Raw genomic sequence first — 17,927 nt, 5'->3', positions numbered from 1 at the left:
CAACAATAGTGGGGTCACTTCATCAAGCAGGCATGATGATGTTAACCATTTATGATAATGTTGTGCTTCAGTGACCATCCCCCCTTGTGTATATTTGGTCAGAGGTCACAGAGTCGATTCCTCCAGTCCCCTTCCCAGGGGGTGCATTTTGTGTGACTGCAGAACTTTGAGGGCTGAATAGAAAAGGGAGACTGATGAACTCAGCATTCAGTTCGTATATTTTAAAATTATTCTCCTGCTTCTAGAAATATACCTTGCCTTCAAACGTTCCTGAAATTCCCCAGTCCACAGTCCCACTATTTTGCCTTTTAAAGAGCATGAACCTCCATTATTTTGCCACGATTAAGAAGGGCTGCCTCACAATGCATGGATTTGGAGACAGGTATCCAGGGATCTATATTCTTCCCAAACAGCTTTCAATTAGTCTTCCTGATTTGAGTCCCGTTATCACAGTCAGTGTTTAACTAGGAGAGTGGAAACACTATGAGTTATGGAATAAGGGGTTTATTATTGAAATCAGCTTTGACACAATTATGACAGAATCTGGAGAAGTGAAGCTTTAACAAAGCATAAGAGAAGGCACCGACCCGTCAATTTGAGAAGCCAAGCTCATCCAGCTGCTGAGACCAGGCTTCTAAGGGGTAATGGTGGAGCAGTTCATGTCAGGAGTCTGTGCATCATTCAGAAAGAGCAAAGCTGGCACTATTAGTCTGCACTTGGTGTTGCTACAAGCTGGTCTGGCACCCACTGCTAGGCCTTGATGTTCTCCTGTTGGACATAAACGACTTCATAGAACATCAACATGTCACAAGGCCACTGTGTGACTGTGATAGATCAAGACAAACAAACAAAAAGACCACTCTGTATGTAATCAGGTCTAAACACAGACAAAACGTGAATATCGTCTGAGCCACAAAATACCAAACATCGCCCCCTCCCAGCTAATATGAGTGCCTGTTCTTTATCAGTTACAGCTTTAGCTTCATTTTAGTCTGACCTCCCTGTAAATAAGTTTTATCGAGATATTAATCATACAATTAATCTCACTTGCTGACTGCTTCCAATACAAAGCAAAGCCTCACATCATTAAACTCTCCCCAAATCACCAACCAAGCCCAACAGCTTCTTTCTAAAACCTTCTCACTGGGACACCCTGAGATTCACTCGTGATGTGTATGCTCTCTCATTGTAACAAGTAACCAAACTCAACCTGTTCAAGTGCAGGTGAGTTCTTGGTGGCCTTTGACTGGAGGACATTGACAGCCCACAGCCAAGCATGTGATGGTAAGTCTAGGGCCACGGTGTTCACTGGGGTCAACAGTCAGTAAGAAGAACTAGATGGGAACAGAAGAAGGTGAGGTACAAGCTAGTGCCTTCTGGCAACGCTGGAAATGTCTGCCCCTCAACCACCTCAGCTTTCAGAGATCAATGGTTGCTGCTTAACTTTTGCCTCCCTAAATCTCAGGAAAGCATCCTTTTGGTCAGTCTTACTCAGAACCATATGGGGAAGTTCCAGCTCAACCAAGTCATATGAGCACTCCCACATACACCCTTTTACCGTACTTCGAGAGGAAGCTGATCCCTGCTTTGTTCGAGGAAAACTCTGTGTTCCTACTACAGGGTTAAAATTTGGTTTCCTCATGTTTTTAGACCAGTTATCATTTAACAAATCTATTCCTCAGCTTCCATATTTTTGTTGGTTTGTTTTGTCTCTCATTTTCACTGTTTTTGTATGTTTACTGTTACAGTCATCTATCTCTTAATGATGATGGTATGTTCTGAGAAATGTGTCATTAAACAATTGTGTCATTGTGAAAAGATCATAGAGTATACTTACACAAACCTAGATGGTACAGCTTACTATGCATCTAGGCTATGTGGTACTAATCTTATGGGACCACCATTGTATATGCAGTCCATCACTGACGGAAATGTCGTTACGTGGAGCGTGACTGTATTATTGTTTTTAATGTCTTAATTGGAGGTTTCAATGGAGTGCTGGGATGGGGTGAAAGCACGTATGTTTTCAATCCAGTATCTTCACTCCAAAGTCTGGCTTTTTGTTTACCAATGCAGACAGTCAAGACCTCTAGATGCCCACCTGATGTTCATGAGCTCCCATCTGTACTGAAGAGCTCCCTCTAGTGGTCCACCCAAGGACTCTATTTACTAGCCCTATCACAGTCAAATGTGGTCAAGTGACTAGTTCTTGTCAATACTATGTGGGAGGAAGGGAAGTGTGTCACTTTTGGATAGGAGTGTTTAAGAAATGACTTTGCCTTTTCTACTCTCTCTTTCCCTTTCTTTCAAAGCAAAGCCTCACATCATTAAACTCTCCCCAAATCACCAACCAAGCCAACTGGTTGTTGAGGACACAGAGACCCTATGGATGGCTATTTCAAAGATAGAAACCTGGGTCCCTGCACCACCAAATGGTCAACCAGAAACACATCCACTGGCTGCTATGTGAGAGAAGAAAATACACTTCTATTGTGTTAACCTACCAAAATTGAGGATTCATTCCAATTGAGTTATTCCAATTATGTTATTAGCATTCCTCTAACTAATAATATGAATATTCCTTTTTGAAAGAAATATTTCAATCAATGACTGACAATGTTAGGATTGTAGATTTTGCTTTGGAATTACCACAAAGGCAATAATTTAATTAGCACATGCTCTGTGGGAAAAGGGTGGGGTCAGAACAAGTGATAAAGCAGGAAATCTAATCCTCTAAGTCAGGGGTCAGGAAATTTTTACTGTAAAAGTTAAGACAGTAAGTATGTTCAGCTTTGTGGGCCACATGGATCTCTGTTGCATATTCTTTTGTTTTTTTAACAACTCTTTAAAAATGTAAAAATCTTTCCTAGCTCATAAGCTACAAGATAACAGACCTTAAACAAGATCTGGCCCATGGGCCCAAGATTAGCAATGTCTACTCTAAGTGACTGGAGGATGTAGGACTTGAATCTCATGCTGATGAGTAAGACCCCTCTAGGGGACATGAATGGATGCATTCCACTTTAAGGCTACGAATTCCTTGAAGATTGTTGGAGAAGGTCATGGAGAAGATGTGACCAATAGTTGACCCAAGAGGTGGACCTGGGCAATTGGAGGTTCCTCCTCTCCTCTTCTGTCTTTGGAATGTACATTCTTCCCACAGTTCCCACAATAGGATCCATTTTCAAGGACACAGCCTTGAGAGAGCAATGCATTATTGAGACTATCTGAGTGGCATATGTAACTGAACCCCTCTACATAAATTTTCAAGATTCTGGTGGGTGGGTGCTGAGATCTACTCATCTTGAGGCTGCCCAAGACAAGCCTCGTGTGCAAGTTCCCTTGATTATTAAAACTGCCACCTACCAATCTGGAGGGGACTGCTTCTTTCTTTGGTCTCTCCTTGCCCTCTGTGTATGCAGACCAGTTCTGGATTTCACTTGAGAAGCTCTCGAGTTCAAGAACCAACAAAGGCAAGAATCATGTTTTATGCTTTCATCTTAACCATTATTCCACTTGATATAGGGCTTTAAATTTCATTCAATTTTGACTCTTCTACTGCCATGTGCAAAGCTCTGTGTTAGGCACTCTAGATTTAAGTATAAAATTTATGCCTCTCTCCAAAATAAAATTAAGTTAAATTGAAATAAAATTTATCTAATTGAATTATACTGGCAGAATTGCAATAATAATTCCAGAACAGAATGCTAAGCATTTTGTAATATACAACTATGTCATATTCCTCTTCCTAGGAGCAATAGCCTTTGCTATTGTGGAATGTCTATGTCGCTTTCAATTGTTAATGTTTATATGTGGAAGCTTCATTGAGAAAAAAAAGTGCTGCTTTTTCCTTTGACCTGATACATAAAGAAACAGAGTAAAATATTTACAAATTTTATATAAGGCTTCTATCTGAATAGAAATAAAAATCATAGAAATTTTGTCTGAGATTTGGTGATTTCACCTAGGGGTTTGATATCATAGGATATTATCTTCTCAAGCTCATTCTAAGACTTATTTGTATATTTAATTATCCTGCACATAGAAATCCCTTCACAAACTTCAGCAGTTGGGCGATTTTGGGTTCCCAGAGAAAGTTGGGGGCTAAGAAGAAGGAGTCCTGGTTTCCTTTGTCCCTTGAGTTCTAATTAAGCTCTTTCCACCTAATATGTGAATATCCCTGCCAGAATGAACACAGTGGAATTACATTCTATGAGCAAAACCAGAGGCGTCTGGTGTGTGCCTGCTGAAATGCGTGACACAAAAAGCCATCTTGAAAATGCAATCAATGCTCATGCCAACATCCTTCAGTTAGATTAGCAACTGGGAACCCAAAATACTCACACGGATTTGTGACACCGTAATGGATTTTGAGTCTGTATTATTAATGAATGAACCCCTAGCAGATATGTTTGCTGAATTAAATGTGCATGTTATTTTTCTGTTTTAATCTATGCATCATCTGTCAGATTTTTTCAGCTCTGGCTCTGGCAATAGCTGTCTTTGAATTGCTACATCCTCCCCTAAGGAGCTTACCTCCCTGTACTAAAGCTCCATGAAACTGAATCCAGATTTTCACTTGAATAAGTGCAATTGGATAGACGCACAGTAAAGAAAAATTATGATCTTGGCAAAGAAACCCAGTGTAAGGAACCAGTGGCAGCTCTGTAACATCTCTGTTGTTCAGGACCCTTAGTGATAACAGAAGAGACCGAGAGCACACAAAGCTCTGCGAGAGTGAGGACCCGCCTCCAGAACTGGACTTCCTTTGCATCTATTGTGTCCATGATGCTCATCTTTTCCTTTGGAATTTTTCTTTCTAGCCTCTATAGCTGATTCTCATAAGACGTAATTTTCATTGAACGCATAGTGGTGGGACAGAATTTTCTTCATCCCACTGAGATACCTGAGGTTATTATCAGTATGTAGAAGAAAACATTCTGAGTTCAAAGACAGACTCTCAGCGATCCTGGCAGCTTCCGCCCAGAGACATCACTATAGACAAACAAAGCATTTCTTTAAGAGAAATCTTGTTTGTTAAGAGCTCCAATAACAGGGTGATAATCACAAGTCTAATTAGCATTAATCATTAGGATGATTCTATAAATACAACTCCACCAAAATCTTGAAGATTCCCTCTATAATGAAAATGTATGCTAAAACATCATGTTTCAAATGGCAACTGAATAGGATAAATTATTGTAGACAAATAGCTAATGTTATTGCTAATCTTTTAAACCTCATTGGTTAAGATGTAATTTAGATGTGTCTATTTTGAGTGAAAAATATGGCCCAGATAGGAGACAAACATACACAAATACATGTAAATATATTAAGTGACTAAGCTCAAATAAATAAGTCTATCCATAGACAACAGCTAAAATTTATTCTCCTCTTGATTAAACCAGATATTCCTTCTGACATTCCTTAGTATGGAGATGCCACACACTTTTCTCAGATACTCACATCCAGGTTCCAAACACTGAATCATCTTTTGGCCCATCTCCAGTCTACTTTATGCAGTTTTGGTAATTCTCTCTTTCCCTCCATTTCACCGCCACTGCTGTGGTTAGATTATTACTATCTTTCACACATACATTATTACCAGAGCCCCTTCAGCAATCTTTACTCTCCAGGCCTACCAGATGTAAATCCAAACAGCGCTCTGCCGTGGATGAAGCTCCTCCGTGCACTGGTCTGATAATGTCGATATCCTACTCCAAACCTTAACATTTATTTTTAAACATTTTTGGAAAGTTGTCTAATTACAAGGCACCATCCTTCTCAGGCACAATAGACGGGCCAGGCAATGTGCTTGCTGTTTATATCTTTCCCTCCTGCGAACCCTGGGAATGCCCAACTTGTCCCTAAACTGTTAAGGGACTCCCAACATAGAGATCTCTGCACTCATCAGTGGCCTCGCTCTCCCTCCAGCCACAGGTCAAACAAAGGTACTTTGTCTTGGAGAAAGGCTGACCATGCCAACCTGGGTGATATCACTTCTGAGGGGATGAAAACCAGTGGGAAGCAAAACCACTCCTTTTATGTATCAGGCACTAATAGATGATAGATAGATAGATAGATAGATAGATAGATAGATAGATAGATAGACAGATGTACATAGAACATGGACAAATATCTGCATATGTAAGGAGATGAGGGACGATTAGAGAAAAAAGTATCTGAAATGTCTTTTTAGGGGGATGATAATGAAAACAGTGTTGAGGAATGTGGCTGTAATGCTCCCTCATTCTGATGAGACTGACAAGCATGGGCTTCCATAACCAGTGGCAGTGAGCATTGCACCATCAGGGCCAGCCACATCCCCTCAGAAGTGAGACACTCATTCCCATTCCCAGCTGCTGACTTCTGGCCCCTGACAGGAGAAATTATATCATCCCATATCACTACATTATACATCAGGATGCCCAACAGTTTCTTTTAAAATTTTTATTGGTAAATAGCTAGAAGGATTGAAAAGCAGTGCTCTCATCAAAATGAGCAATAATTTCAAGTGTCCCGTCTGAGTTCTTCCTTCTTCATATTCCTAATATTAGGAAGTAATATTAATTAATACATAATTAATGGGGTAATTAATAAGTAAAGGAATGATTAACGAGGTAGTATTAAATATAGTTACTGTTTGAACATCAATTATGAATCTGTCATCAGGATGAAATTCTTAATTCCATTTTTCCTTTTGACGTGCAAAATAACATTAGAAGTGTCTAGTATTGTCACCATTTTGCAGTTGAAGAAACTAAAACTTGGAAAGCCCAAGTGATTTATCAACGGTCAAAGAGTTAGTGTGTGAAAGTTAAGATTCAAACCCTGGCCTCTTTGATTCAAAATCTTATAATTTCATCCACTAGAATACCCTAAAGGGAACCCATTAGGACCCACTATAAGCAGAGGACAGGAAGTGATGCTCCATATAAAGGTAAGTGCATCCCTGGACAACTGGAGTTGGGACCACAAGGTAAGGGGCACGGAGGGGTAGCTTCCAAAAGTGGGTGCTGCACATAAGGGCACATCTAGCCTGAACGTCAGAATCATGGGTAGGACACTCTGTTTTCACACAGTCTATCCTTACATTCTAATCCTATAGACAAGCAGAAATTTGTTTTCAGGGGCAAAAATGTACACAAACTACCCAACCATACACATCCGTGGTGCCAAACATTTATGTTGAATCAACAATGTTTTGTTTAACAGATAAAGATTCACGAAGCAAATGCTGTTCGTTAGCTCCTGTTAGCTCAGTGGACACTAAAAAGCCATCACACTTCTACACAGGCTAGTCCTATACAGGCTAGGCTGTGCTCAGGGTGAGTCACCCACGCAACCGCATACAAAGGTGGCCCAGAAGCGCAGGACCCAGGGCAGCTGAAGAGGAGTCACTGTGATCACCTGTCTCCCACCATTTGGTTCAGCTGCATTTATACCATCATAGCCGCCCATTACGCGATGGCACAATGGGGTGTGGGCTAGTTTACTGCACATTTTTACATCGCTTAGTCTGCATGCTGTGCCAGCATATTCTTCCTTAAGAGGTCTACACACAAGGAGGGGCTGGGATGAGTCTTCAGGGTCAGAAATCAAGGTGAAAACACATCTTGAGGAGTTTCTGGATTTCATAGGGGCTCCACCACTAAGCCATTATGATAAATTACTTTACCTCCTCACTTTGACGCTGACTTGAGTTGTGATCCATTCAGAGGGTCGTTATTTAGAAAAATCTACAAATACAACAACACATTTCTGTGTAATGTTCATATACTGTTTAAATTATTTTTTCTCCTCTTTGGAATCAGGAGAGCACACTTTATACTTGTCCTGATTGCTCAGGGATATTTGAAACATACTCAGGACTTTGAATCTAACTACTAGTCTATAGTCCTAACTGAAAATACTATTATTTTAAGGAGTCACAAAGATGGCTAATTAAAAAATATAAAAAATATACTTGGCTGAAAGTCACATGTAGGCTTCTTAGCGAAACAAGAGGGAGGAAGCTGATGTTATTGCTGCAGGAATGTTTATCCACGAGTCTTTCTCTTCCTTCTTGTTCTAATTTCATCTTTCAACATCAATGTCTAGTATTTGATTAAGTGAATGAATGAATGAATTAAATATGAGTAAATGATTACATACCTTTCTTTTTGGTTTTGAGTTTATACAGTATCTCCATTAAAATAAACTAGGCTGATGTTTTAAAGGGTTAAACAAAACTTCTGATAAAATAATCTTAGTGATTAAAATATATACACACGACTGTGAGGATGCTCTTTTATTCTTGAGTCCATTTTTTCACTTTTTTCAAATTAACTTCGGGTAAATTAATTAAGTCTGCGTCCTGCTGGGCCAAGTCTTTTCCTCATTACTCTCTTTCTGGTCCCCTCTCTTCCTATTGACACTGATAGACTTCAAGACTGAAAATAGATACTAATTATTTTCCACCTTTACCCCTCACTGTTCAAAGCAGTGCATGGTGTTTTGACTGTGACATTAACACAGAGCTCATTAAAGCCACACAGAATGAATGAACTCTCAAGAACAAAGATGTTTTTGAATTAAAGGTAAAAATAACACAAGGCACAAACCAGAAAACAAATATTATATAGGAAATGTTACCCACTCTATTTTTAATTATGGAAGAGGGGAAAAAACTTGATGCTGCTCCAAATCGTGCAGAGGGTAATACGTGACCTGGTGGTTACAGGAGTGACTATCCTTTGCTGCCTTTTTGTATAAATCAGCACCATTAGCAATTGCTCAACTCTTGGCCCTCATGCCCACTATTCTGAAAGAAACTAAACTTATTGGAGAAATTACATGAAAAATAGGTGCTAGATTCAATGCGGTCCTGTGTTGATGGAACCTCCTGAGGATTTGAGGCTCCAGAACCATCTACTATCCAAATTGCATTCAAGAACAACCTCCTTCCTCTAAACTAAGAAGTTTAGGAGTATCAATCTATAGTCATTGAGTGAAAAATTAGTTCCTATGGAAATAAATATTCTTCATCCTGTAAAAGAAAGAGAAAATAAGAGCCATCAAAGCAAGCTAATTACCAGCAATATGTAAAAACAGAAATCAGTGACTGACTTGCAGCGAGGAATGTTTCTTGGTCTAAAAACACAACAAAACTATCCTGTGTACACGGCATTAACATGCAGATTGTGAACTTGTTAGCATATGTCTTGAAGGACCAATCTGTCATTATTATTTTTTTTTTAAAGATTGGCACCTGAGCTAACAATTGTTGCCAATCTTCTTTTTTTCCTGCTTTTTCTTTCCAAATCCCTCCAGTACATAGTTGTATATTTTAGTTGTGGGTCCTTCTAGTTGTGGCATGTGGGACGCTGCCTCAGCATGGCCTGATGAGCAGTGCCATGTCCATGCCCAGGATCCGAACCAGTGAAACCCTGGGCTGCTGAAGTGGAGCTCGCGAACTTAACCACTTGACCACAGAGCTGGCCCCCTGTCATTATTTTTATAATAGAATTTTACAAAGAAATTTTGGATTTACCCCCAACTTCTATGTAACGCCCCTACAGAGTAGAAACGACAAATATTTTCTTCTTTTTATAGATGAGGAAACCAAGTCCACTGGCTGATAAATGACAGAACTGGAACCAGACCTCAAGTCTCCTAATGTTTATTTAGTGCCTCTACTGATGCTTGGTGATAAAAATGTATCAATGTATAATGTAGTTAGTATGATGCTTCATTTCATGTTTTAACTTGACTGGGCCGTGGAAAAATCAGATATTTCCTCAAACATTGTGTTGGTGTTTCTGTGAGAGCGTTTTTTGGATGAGATTAGCATTTAAATTGGTAGATTGAATACTGCAGTCTCTGTGTGTGTATATGTATGTACACACACGTGTATGTATACATATATGTATATGTAGATAGGTATATCCTACTGGTTCTGTTTCTTCTCTGGAGAACTCTGGCTAATACAGTTAGCCTCTCTGAATTAGCACAGGTGGCATTAAAGTTTCATTTGGGGTTTTACAAAGCTTAAAACCAGGTGAACAAAGTTAAAGGCACAAATGACTGACTTTAATGCACACAGAAGAATAACGTATAATTTATTGTATGGCCTCTGTCGTTTATAAAGAAATTGTATTATCTTCTAGACTAGAGTCATTCCACGTTTTTGTTGCATAGCCTCTAAACTAATTTTGAAAAACTATTGCCCACTCAAATATTTTTATATAAATATCTAAAACTGGTTAACATACTTTTAAATATTTGCAAAGGATATATATTTGTTGTATCATGTACTGTGTATGAGGATTAAATCTATTTTCATCAAACTGCTGGAGCTGCAGGTTTACCTCATTCCTTAAAGAAAAATGTCCACTGCACAGACAGATCGACATGGAGTCTTCCTTCCTATGTTTACCAAATCAAACTTACGTCCTTTCAGAAAATAGTCTGAATTCATGTTTTATTTCAAATAAACATGATGACAGATATCCACATAATAGTTTTATCACATCTGAATTCTATTTCCAAGACAGATAGATAGATAGATGGATAGATAGATGATAGATAGACAGATGATAGATAGATGGATGATAGATAGGTAGATAGATAGATGATAGATAGATAGATGATAGGTAGGTTGATAGGTAGTAGGTAGGTAGATAGATAAATAGACAGATAGACACATAGAACTTTAGTGTGACTTTTTGCCTGATCAAATAAAGTTTGACACTTCAGTATTTCTTGCTGAATTTTCTCTTTGTTGTTCTCATAGACTCTTCCTCAGAAGTGGAAATTCTAGATCACACCCAGGTTTGGTGCCTGGAGTTTTGCACACTCAAAGCCGTGTACCATAAGAAGATAGGATGAGTGAGAGGTTTGCCTTCCTTCTGTAGACTGGGGGAAGTACCATCATGAAAGGGGAGGAGAGAAAGGAGAAGCAGCTAACCACAGTTTACTCAGACACATCAAGTTTAGGAAAGAGCCCATGTGGGTGGAGGGTCTGGAAATCAACGCCCTTAAAGAGTCAGTCAGTCATAGCTCTGCATGCCCAAGAAATTGTATCAACTGCAGAGGTATGTATACACCCTGGAACAACAGCTCTTCTTACCAGTGTCAGCAACGTTTGTACTCCTGAAATCTGTGAGGTGCTCTACAAAATAAGGGTTCCAGGGCCAATATCAATGGTATGTTGCAAATAAGTAAATGAGTTTCTGTTATATCATGCAGGAAGTACAAAAAGAAGGCTTTTAAGATACTGATGCTAAACCAAAAGAGACAGTGTTAGAAATAAAACCACAGGTCAATCTCTTTTATGTAAATCAATACCCAAATCCTAAGGAAAATATTAACAAACTGAAGTTGGCAAGTTAAAAAGAAAAAGTATAAAGCCTCTTGACCAAATTAAGTTCATGGCAGGAATTCAAGTTTGGTTTAACAATCAAAATTTAAACATATAACTATTAAACAACAGATTAAAGGAGGAATATAATAAGAGTATCTCTTATGCTAGATGCTAGATGAAAAGTTAGCATCTCATACATACTCATCTTCATAAAAGTCTTTGCACATTGGGAATAAAAAGAGAAGTTTCATAGAAAAGTTCATACAATGCAGAGGATATATAATCCTTCTTTTACACACACAATATAAAGAAAAAATAGAGAGCATTACCAAACTCATTCTATGAGGTATTGCTATAATCTTAATAATAAGGATAAAATAAGAAAATATGGGCCAATTTCATGTATAAACAAAGAGGCAAAAATCCTGAATAAAATATTAGTAAATTGAATCTAGAAATGCATATAAAATTAATCATTATGATTAGTTAGGACTTGTTCCAGGAACTGTAGAATGTTTTAACATTAAAAATGCTATTTTTCACATCAACTAATTAAATGAGAAAACGTATGTAATCATCTGAAAATATGTCGAAAAATAAGATTCAGCAACCATTCAACATGGTTGAAAAAATGGTAGTGTTAACCTAGCCTGGGATAAAAGGGTGATTATGCATAGTTAGAGCTGCCCATCTTAGATGAGAATGAATTTTGATCCCTTTTATTGATGGAGATTGAAAAGAATGCACTTGTGTATCAGATATTATTTCTTGCATAACAAGCCAACCCAAAATGTAGTGACTGAAGAGAACTGTGTATTTAACTCATGATTCTGTGGATTAGTGATTTTGGCTGAGGTTCCTTGAAGGATTCTTTTGATCTTTCTGGGGCACGCTCGTGCATCTGTGGTCAGCTGCTGGGTCAGTGGGGGCCTGATGGTCTACAGTGGCCTTGTCTGGACGGCTCATCTCTGCTCCACATTGTGTCTCATCATATTGCGGGCTAGCTCGTGTAGTAGCGGAGAAACCCAGGGCAGAAGACAAGAGATGCACAGGGCAATGCAGACAAGGAGCTGCTAGACCACCAGGTGAGGCAGCAGCCAGGAGAGGGTGGAGCACGAAAGATAACCTGCCCAATGGCTAGAGAGCTGATGGCGCTCCTACAGCTTGAAATAATGCTTCATTTTGAGCTACATCAATAGTCATATTTTCTTTTTTTAAAATTTTTCAGTCTCTAACTGATTTACAGTTTTCATTTGAAAATAAAAATTGACAAAAATTAGACAAGAAACACAGAACATGTATATGCTATCCTTAATAAAAAAATGTCAGGAAGAAGCATTTAAAAATTTACAAATATAAACCCCCAATAATATAGTATGATTACAATCCAGAATGTTTGTGTTACCAGTGGAGGCGCAGTGATGTAATGCACAACTCCCACCTCTCGGGTTTAACACAATAGATTCACTTCTCCCCCGCGGAGTCCCCCACTGTGGTTATTGGGTTGGTGCTCTTCCTCCCTGTGATTCAGGGGCCCAGACCTTCCCCCAAGGCCTCCAGGTCCTCTGTTGGGTCCTCTGCAACTTGGGAGCAGAAGAGGGAGGAGAATGAGTGGAGAAGCACAAGGGAATTATCACGAGGCAAACCTGGCACTGGTTTCCATTGTTTCTGTACGTGAACCGTTGGGCAGCTCTCAGACACCAGACTGACACAAAATGTGTATAAAGTTCGAAAAGAGGCAAAGTTAGAATATGGTCTCAGCAGCCAGCCTGGTGGTTACCTAAGGGAAGAAGAAAGAAGCTACTGGCCTGAGAGGGCGCATGGGGACAATTGGTGCGCTGGTACAGCTCTATTCCTAATCTGGGGAATGGGTGTGATTGCCTCATGGTAATGCATTGAGTGGCACAATTATGAATCATGTAATTTTCTGTATATATGCAACTCTTCAATTTTAAAAGTTTAAAATAATTTAAGGTGTTTAAGAGAATGAAAAGACAGGCCACGGACCAAGAGAAAATATTTGGAAATCACGTGATTGACAAAGGAACTCTAAAGAACTCTAAAAAATCAACAATAAGAAAGCAAATCATCCAAGGAGATAGTGTGCAAAACATCTGAACTGATCCTTCACTGAAGGAAATATGAGGATGGTAAAGAAAAGATGCTCAACATCATTAGTCATTAGAACCACAACGCAATACCACTGCACACTTCTTAGAAGGACTAAAAGCAAACCAGTCAGCCAGACCTGTTCTTACTTTTTAACTTTGAGTTTGATGTTCAGACTTTGCTTTTGGATATAGAGACAGAGACGGTGACAGATTTTCTGGGCCCTTAGGTTTATCCTTGTTTAAATCCTATCATTGTGGAGCTAAGTGTTTATATGGAATTATTTTCATGCCCATAGATTGGCTTCTAAGATCTGTGTTTTTGCATACATTAAAGACCATATTAAGAAAAAGCCAGTAAAATGCATAATTTTATTTGCCATACGGAAGCTATTGGGAACTTTGTCCACTCCACTTCTAAGGGAAAACTTCTCACGGATCTGAGTCTGTGTGTCTTGGGTGGCACCTTTTTTCCTGGGAGCAGAGTGGCTGGGTTAGCCTGAAGACAGAGCCAGAGCAGTGGCAGGGGGTGTCCCCAGGAAGAGCTGTGACATGCTGCATGTCCATAGCTAACAGTCAGAATCCAATTGTATCTTGAGAAGATCCTTTTTCTTTGTGGTGGCATTGCCCCTTTAACTGGGTGCCAACTCGATTTAACCTCATTCCCATTTTGAGACGTGGGGCAGCTGTTGGATGTCAGACTGTGGCCTCTATTATCTTCACGTTTCTCATCTCTCTTCTATGATTTCTGCACAAATAAAATCAAGACAAAATAAAATAAATGCAAAAGGCATTTTCTTCTTCCCTCTTCTCTCCACTAACAGAAAAATACCCCATTCTATTTCAACAATGGGGCTGAAAACAAACAAAAGAATGAATTTGGGAAAAGGGTGGTCCTCAGTCTCACCCAGAGCATCCAGGACCATAGACAAGAGTTCTGTCTCCCTCTCTCTCTGGGTCTCACTCACCCTTGCTCTTTCCTCTTCTTTCAATCTATGTCTCTTTCACGTGTACACATATAAATACATATCCACACATACACATTTATATGAATATTAAAAAGCATATGGGTCAAACAGCTGATTCTACCAGTATAGATTCTAGAAAACATTTGGGTCAACTAATGGCTTATTTATGACATAGATTTAGATACTGCTTAAGGGGAGCTTACATTTCAAATAAAGGTGGTGTAATTACATTCCAAATCTTCCCAGAGATCTGTGCACCCACGTAATGAGGCCAGGAGAGAGACGAGGCATCAGGTATCTTAGTAACTAAACCTCTCTCTTGTCTCCATTCTAATAGCTGAAATTAATAAATGCCAGGCAGTGCTGTGGGATAATTAATGTTCTAGAGATGGAACTGTTTTTATTCAACAGAAAAAGAGCATAGAGAAATGTCCTTAGCTACAGTGAGCAACTCACAAAAAAGGCAGATTCTATGATAATCATCTTACATCTAGTGTACCTTTCTCTAAGGAATAAAGGACTTTGTCTAGTGGATAGCCAAGAAGGGGCAGAGTTTATATCAGTGAAATGAGAGGTATGAAGGACCCAGTGTATATACATATATATATATATATCTGAGTATCTATCTATGTATCTATCTATCTATATATCATCCATCCATCCATCTACCCATCCATCCATCTATCAATCCCTATCATCTCTCTCTTTCTCTCTGTCTCCATAAAGAGAGGAATAACTCTTCTCTTTGGGAATTTAATTACTGACTTTGTAAGGGCTTCATAGGCACTATGTGAACAAAATTTCTCAGGGACCCAGGGATCTAGAAAAGCTAGACCTTGTAGTTATGCACAAAGCCATCACTCAGGAGGTTGTGCCGTACCCTGAGGTGCCCAGGACTTGGGGTCTATCAAAGCTCTTCCTTCTTGTAAGTTCCCTCCATCCCTGACAGAGCAACCAGCAGACTTGCTCCAACATCTCAGCTCTCCTCTGCAGCCCACGAAAAGACAAACCATCTGCAGCAGCAAACCCTTAGTGGAGGGGCTGTGCAAGAAATAAGGGACTTGATCAAGCACTTAGGGAGACAAGAGGTGGGTCAGAGGTCATATTAGAGCTAGGAGCACTGAGAGCCGGCCCTGATGACCTAGTGGTTAAAGTTCGGTCCACTCCACTTTGGTGGCCTGGGTTCAGTTCCTGGGGGCAGAACCACACCACCCATCTGTCAGTTGCCATGCTGTGGTGGTGGCTCACATAGAAGAACTGGAAGGACTTACAACTAGAATATACAACTATGTACTGGGGCTTTGGGAAGGAAAAAAGAAAGAGAGTAAGACTGGCAACAGAAGTTAGCTGAGGGCAAATCTTTCCCCTCTCCCCCCCCCCCCCCCCACCCAAAATGCTATAAAGAGCTGGGAACATTGAGATGAGAGCTGAGGATGAGATGAGGGTGACCAAGAAAGGCAGTCGGGGTCACTTCAAATGAGGGACCCAAGTCCTGTAAAATAAATAAGCAAATAGTCGATGTTAAAATTTTCCTGCATGCTGCCCTTCCCTCTGCCACGAAGTACAGGTGTCCTGGGCCTCTGATCTGCTGTGCTCCTTCTCCTGCCTCAGCGGGCAGCTCAGGTGAGGGTCATTGATGATCATGGCTCCATCACGGTATGGATGCTGCAGACCAGGGGTCTGCAGGGCACAGGCGGCTGGGTCCCTGGACTGTGCATGGGCTGCGGACACAGGCTCTGCAGGAACAGGTCATAGATGATGATGATCCAGCCCAGGTGCGTGACCGCCCAGGGATGGTCAGTTCCAAGCAGACAGCTTCCTAGGGTCTGCACACCTGGAGGGACCATCCCCAAGGGTCTTTCCAGCTGTCCTCCTGAGAGAGACTCCTTGACTACAATCCTGGTCTTGTTGGAAGGTGCAGCACAGTCTCGATTGAGTAATAACAAAAAGCCTATCAGGGGCTTTGGATATCAGATGTCCAAAATTTGAATGTGCTGTGAAGCTAAAATGCTTGTCCTCAGCTGGGGCCAGTGCAAGTGGGAAGCAGAGGTCCCAGCCCTAAGTGTCCACCATCCTCCCACACCTTTCCAACCGCTGTATTCCAGCCCTGTGGGTCAACTCTTTCTTAACTGGTTTCTTCTCACAATTTCTTACTGTGGCTTTAGCCTTCAGTCTGAATAATATTTAAAGCTGGTTTTCATTTTGGAGCTTTTTGTGGTCCTTTTGAGGACATGCACCAGTAGCCTGATCTCACCCATCTGCCATCACCAGGTGTCTCCTCCCGGGGTCCTCTTGTTAGAGGGGGAGCATCCCCTCCTTGCTCTGTCTGCATACTTGGGAGTGATGCACTGGGCTTCTCCCTCTGGGCAACTGCCCACTTTAGACAGAGTCCAAGACCACACCTCTTCTTTCTCTTCTGAGACCCTTGGCTGCTCCTTAGGAAACTCTCAAGCATCCTTTGCTCTGGCCCTGCTTGGGAACACAGCTGATCCCAAGACACAGGGCATAGGCTCCCACTGGGGAGGGGGCATCCAGCCAGCCCATCCCCCAGAGACTTGTGCAGCTGGAGTTGTGCACCAGCTCACTGGTCCCTTCCCTGCAGGGCATGCCCCGCAAGCTCCCCACAGAGATTCACCCCAGCAGACATCTCCAGATGGGTGTCAGGGTGGAGGCATGCCACTCTTCCCAAGTGGGGAGCAACCATCCTTATCAAAATCCCTCTTTATTCTCCACCTCCCAAAGTTGCCCTATAAAAACACCCCCAGTGTGAGTTTAAGTGTCTTCTAAGCAGTTTCCAGTCCTTCACTTTGAAGATGAGCATCTGGGTTTGGTATTTACAACTGATAAATCAGTCTTTAATTCCATTCAGAACACTTTTCCACACTAGGATTCTACAACTGTAGGAAATAGCCTATGAAGAAATTAATTTTGTCTTCTTAATTTCCTCACTGTTGTATCCTTCCACTGAGGTAAATGATACCACGTTTGGGACAAGACCCCTCATTGAACTAAGTCTATTTTTAATTCTAGGCATGCCCTAAAGCAATAACAGAAATAAAATCTACAAAAGAGACAGGGGTGTTGGCAAAATGGAGGCCAATAGAATGTGCTAGAAATGGAAGAGGAAAATCCTAATAAAGCGGTTGACGTCATGCTTTCCTGTGTTCATAGCTCAGCTCTCATTGTCTGGAATGGTATTAGTTGCAAAAGAAAGATGGTCCCAAATACTGAGTAAGTGGAGCCAGTAATTATTCCAAGTAAATGATAAAGACATTTCTTGGGTACCAGGAGCAGGAGTCCAAGCCGCGAGAAGGGAGTATGGGAACCTAATGACAACCAAGGCTGGTGAATCTCCTGCCTTCAGTTTCTTGCTCCCATCAAGGACATGCAGCACAGATGTGAGGAAGGGATCAATCTCCAACAAGGGAAGTAGAAGATCAACTAAGTGTGTCTGAAAACAACACTCTCCCTGTTTGTCATCAACTCAAGCAAATTGGACGCACACGC

General features: G+C 40.7%; 1 long non-coding RNA gene across 1 annotated transcript in view; it reads left to right on the top strand.

The window, feature by feature from the left end:
* LOC106782374 (uncharacterized) overlaps nt 1-15,801 on the top strand; it is a 41,433-nt gene extending 25,632 nt beyond the window's left edge. Inside the window, exons 2-3 of the long non-coding RNA XR_001379393.3 lie at nt 6,873-6,940; nt 9,595-15,801. This is a non-coding gene — a long non-coding RNA (uncharacterized lncRNA). The remainder of the gene's footprint in view (nt 1-6,872; nt 6,941-9,594) is intronic.
* Nucleotides 15,802-17,927: the final 2,126 nt, after the last annotated feature.

Source organism: Equus caballus, chromosome 21, assembly GCF_041296265.1.
Source record: "Equus caballus isolate H_3958 breed thoroughbred chromosome 21, TB-T2T, whole genome shotgun sequence".
In the NCBI taxonomy this organism is placed as follows: domain Eukaryota; kingdom Metazoa; phylum Chordata; class Mammalia; order Perissodactyla; family Equidae; genus Equus; species Equus caballus.
The sequence above is the reverse complement of the archived record's forward strand: the minus strand, read 5'-3'. Positions and strand labels throughout refer to the sequence as shown.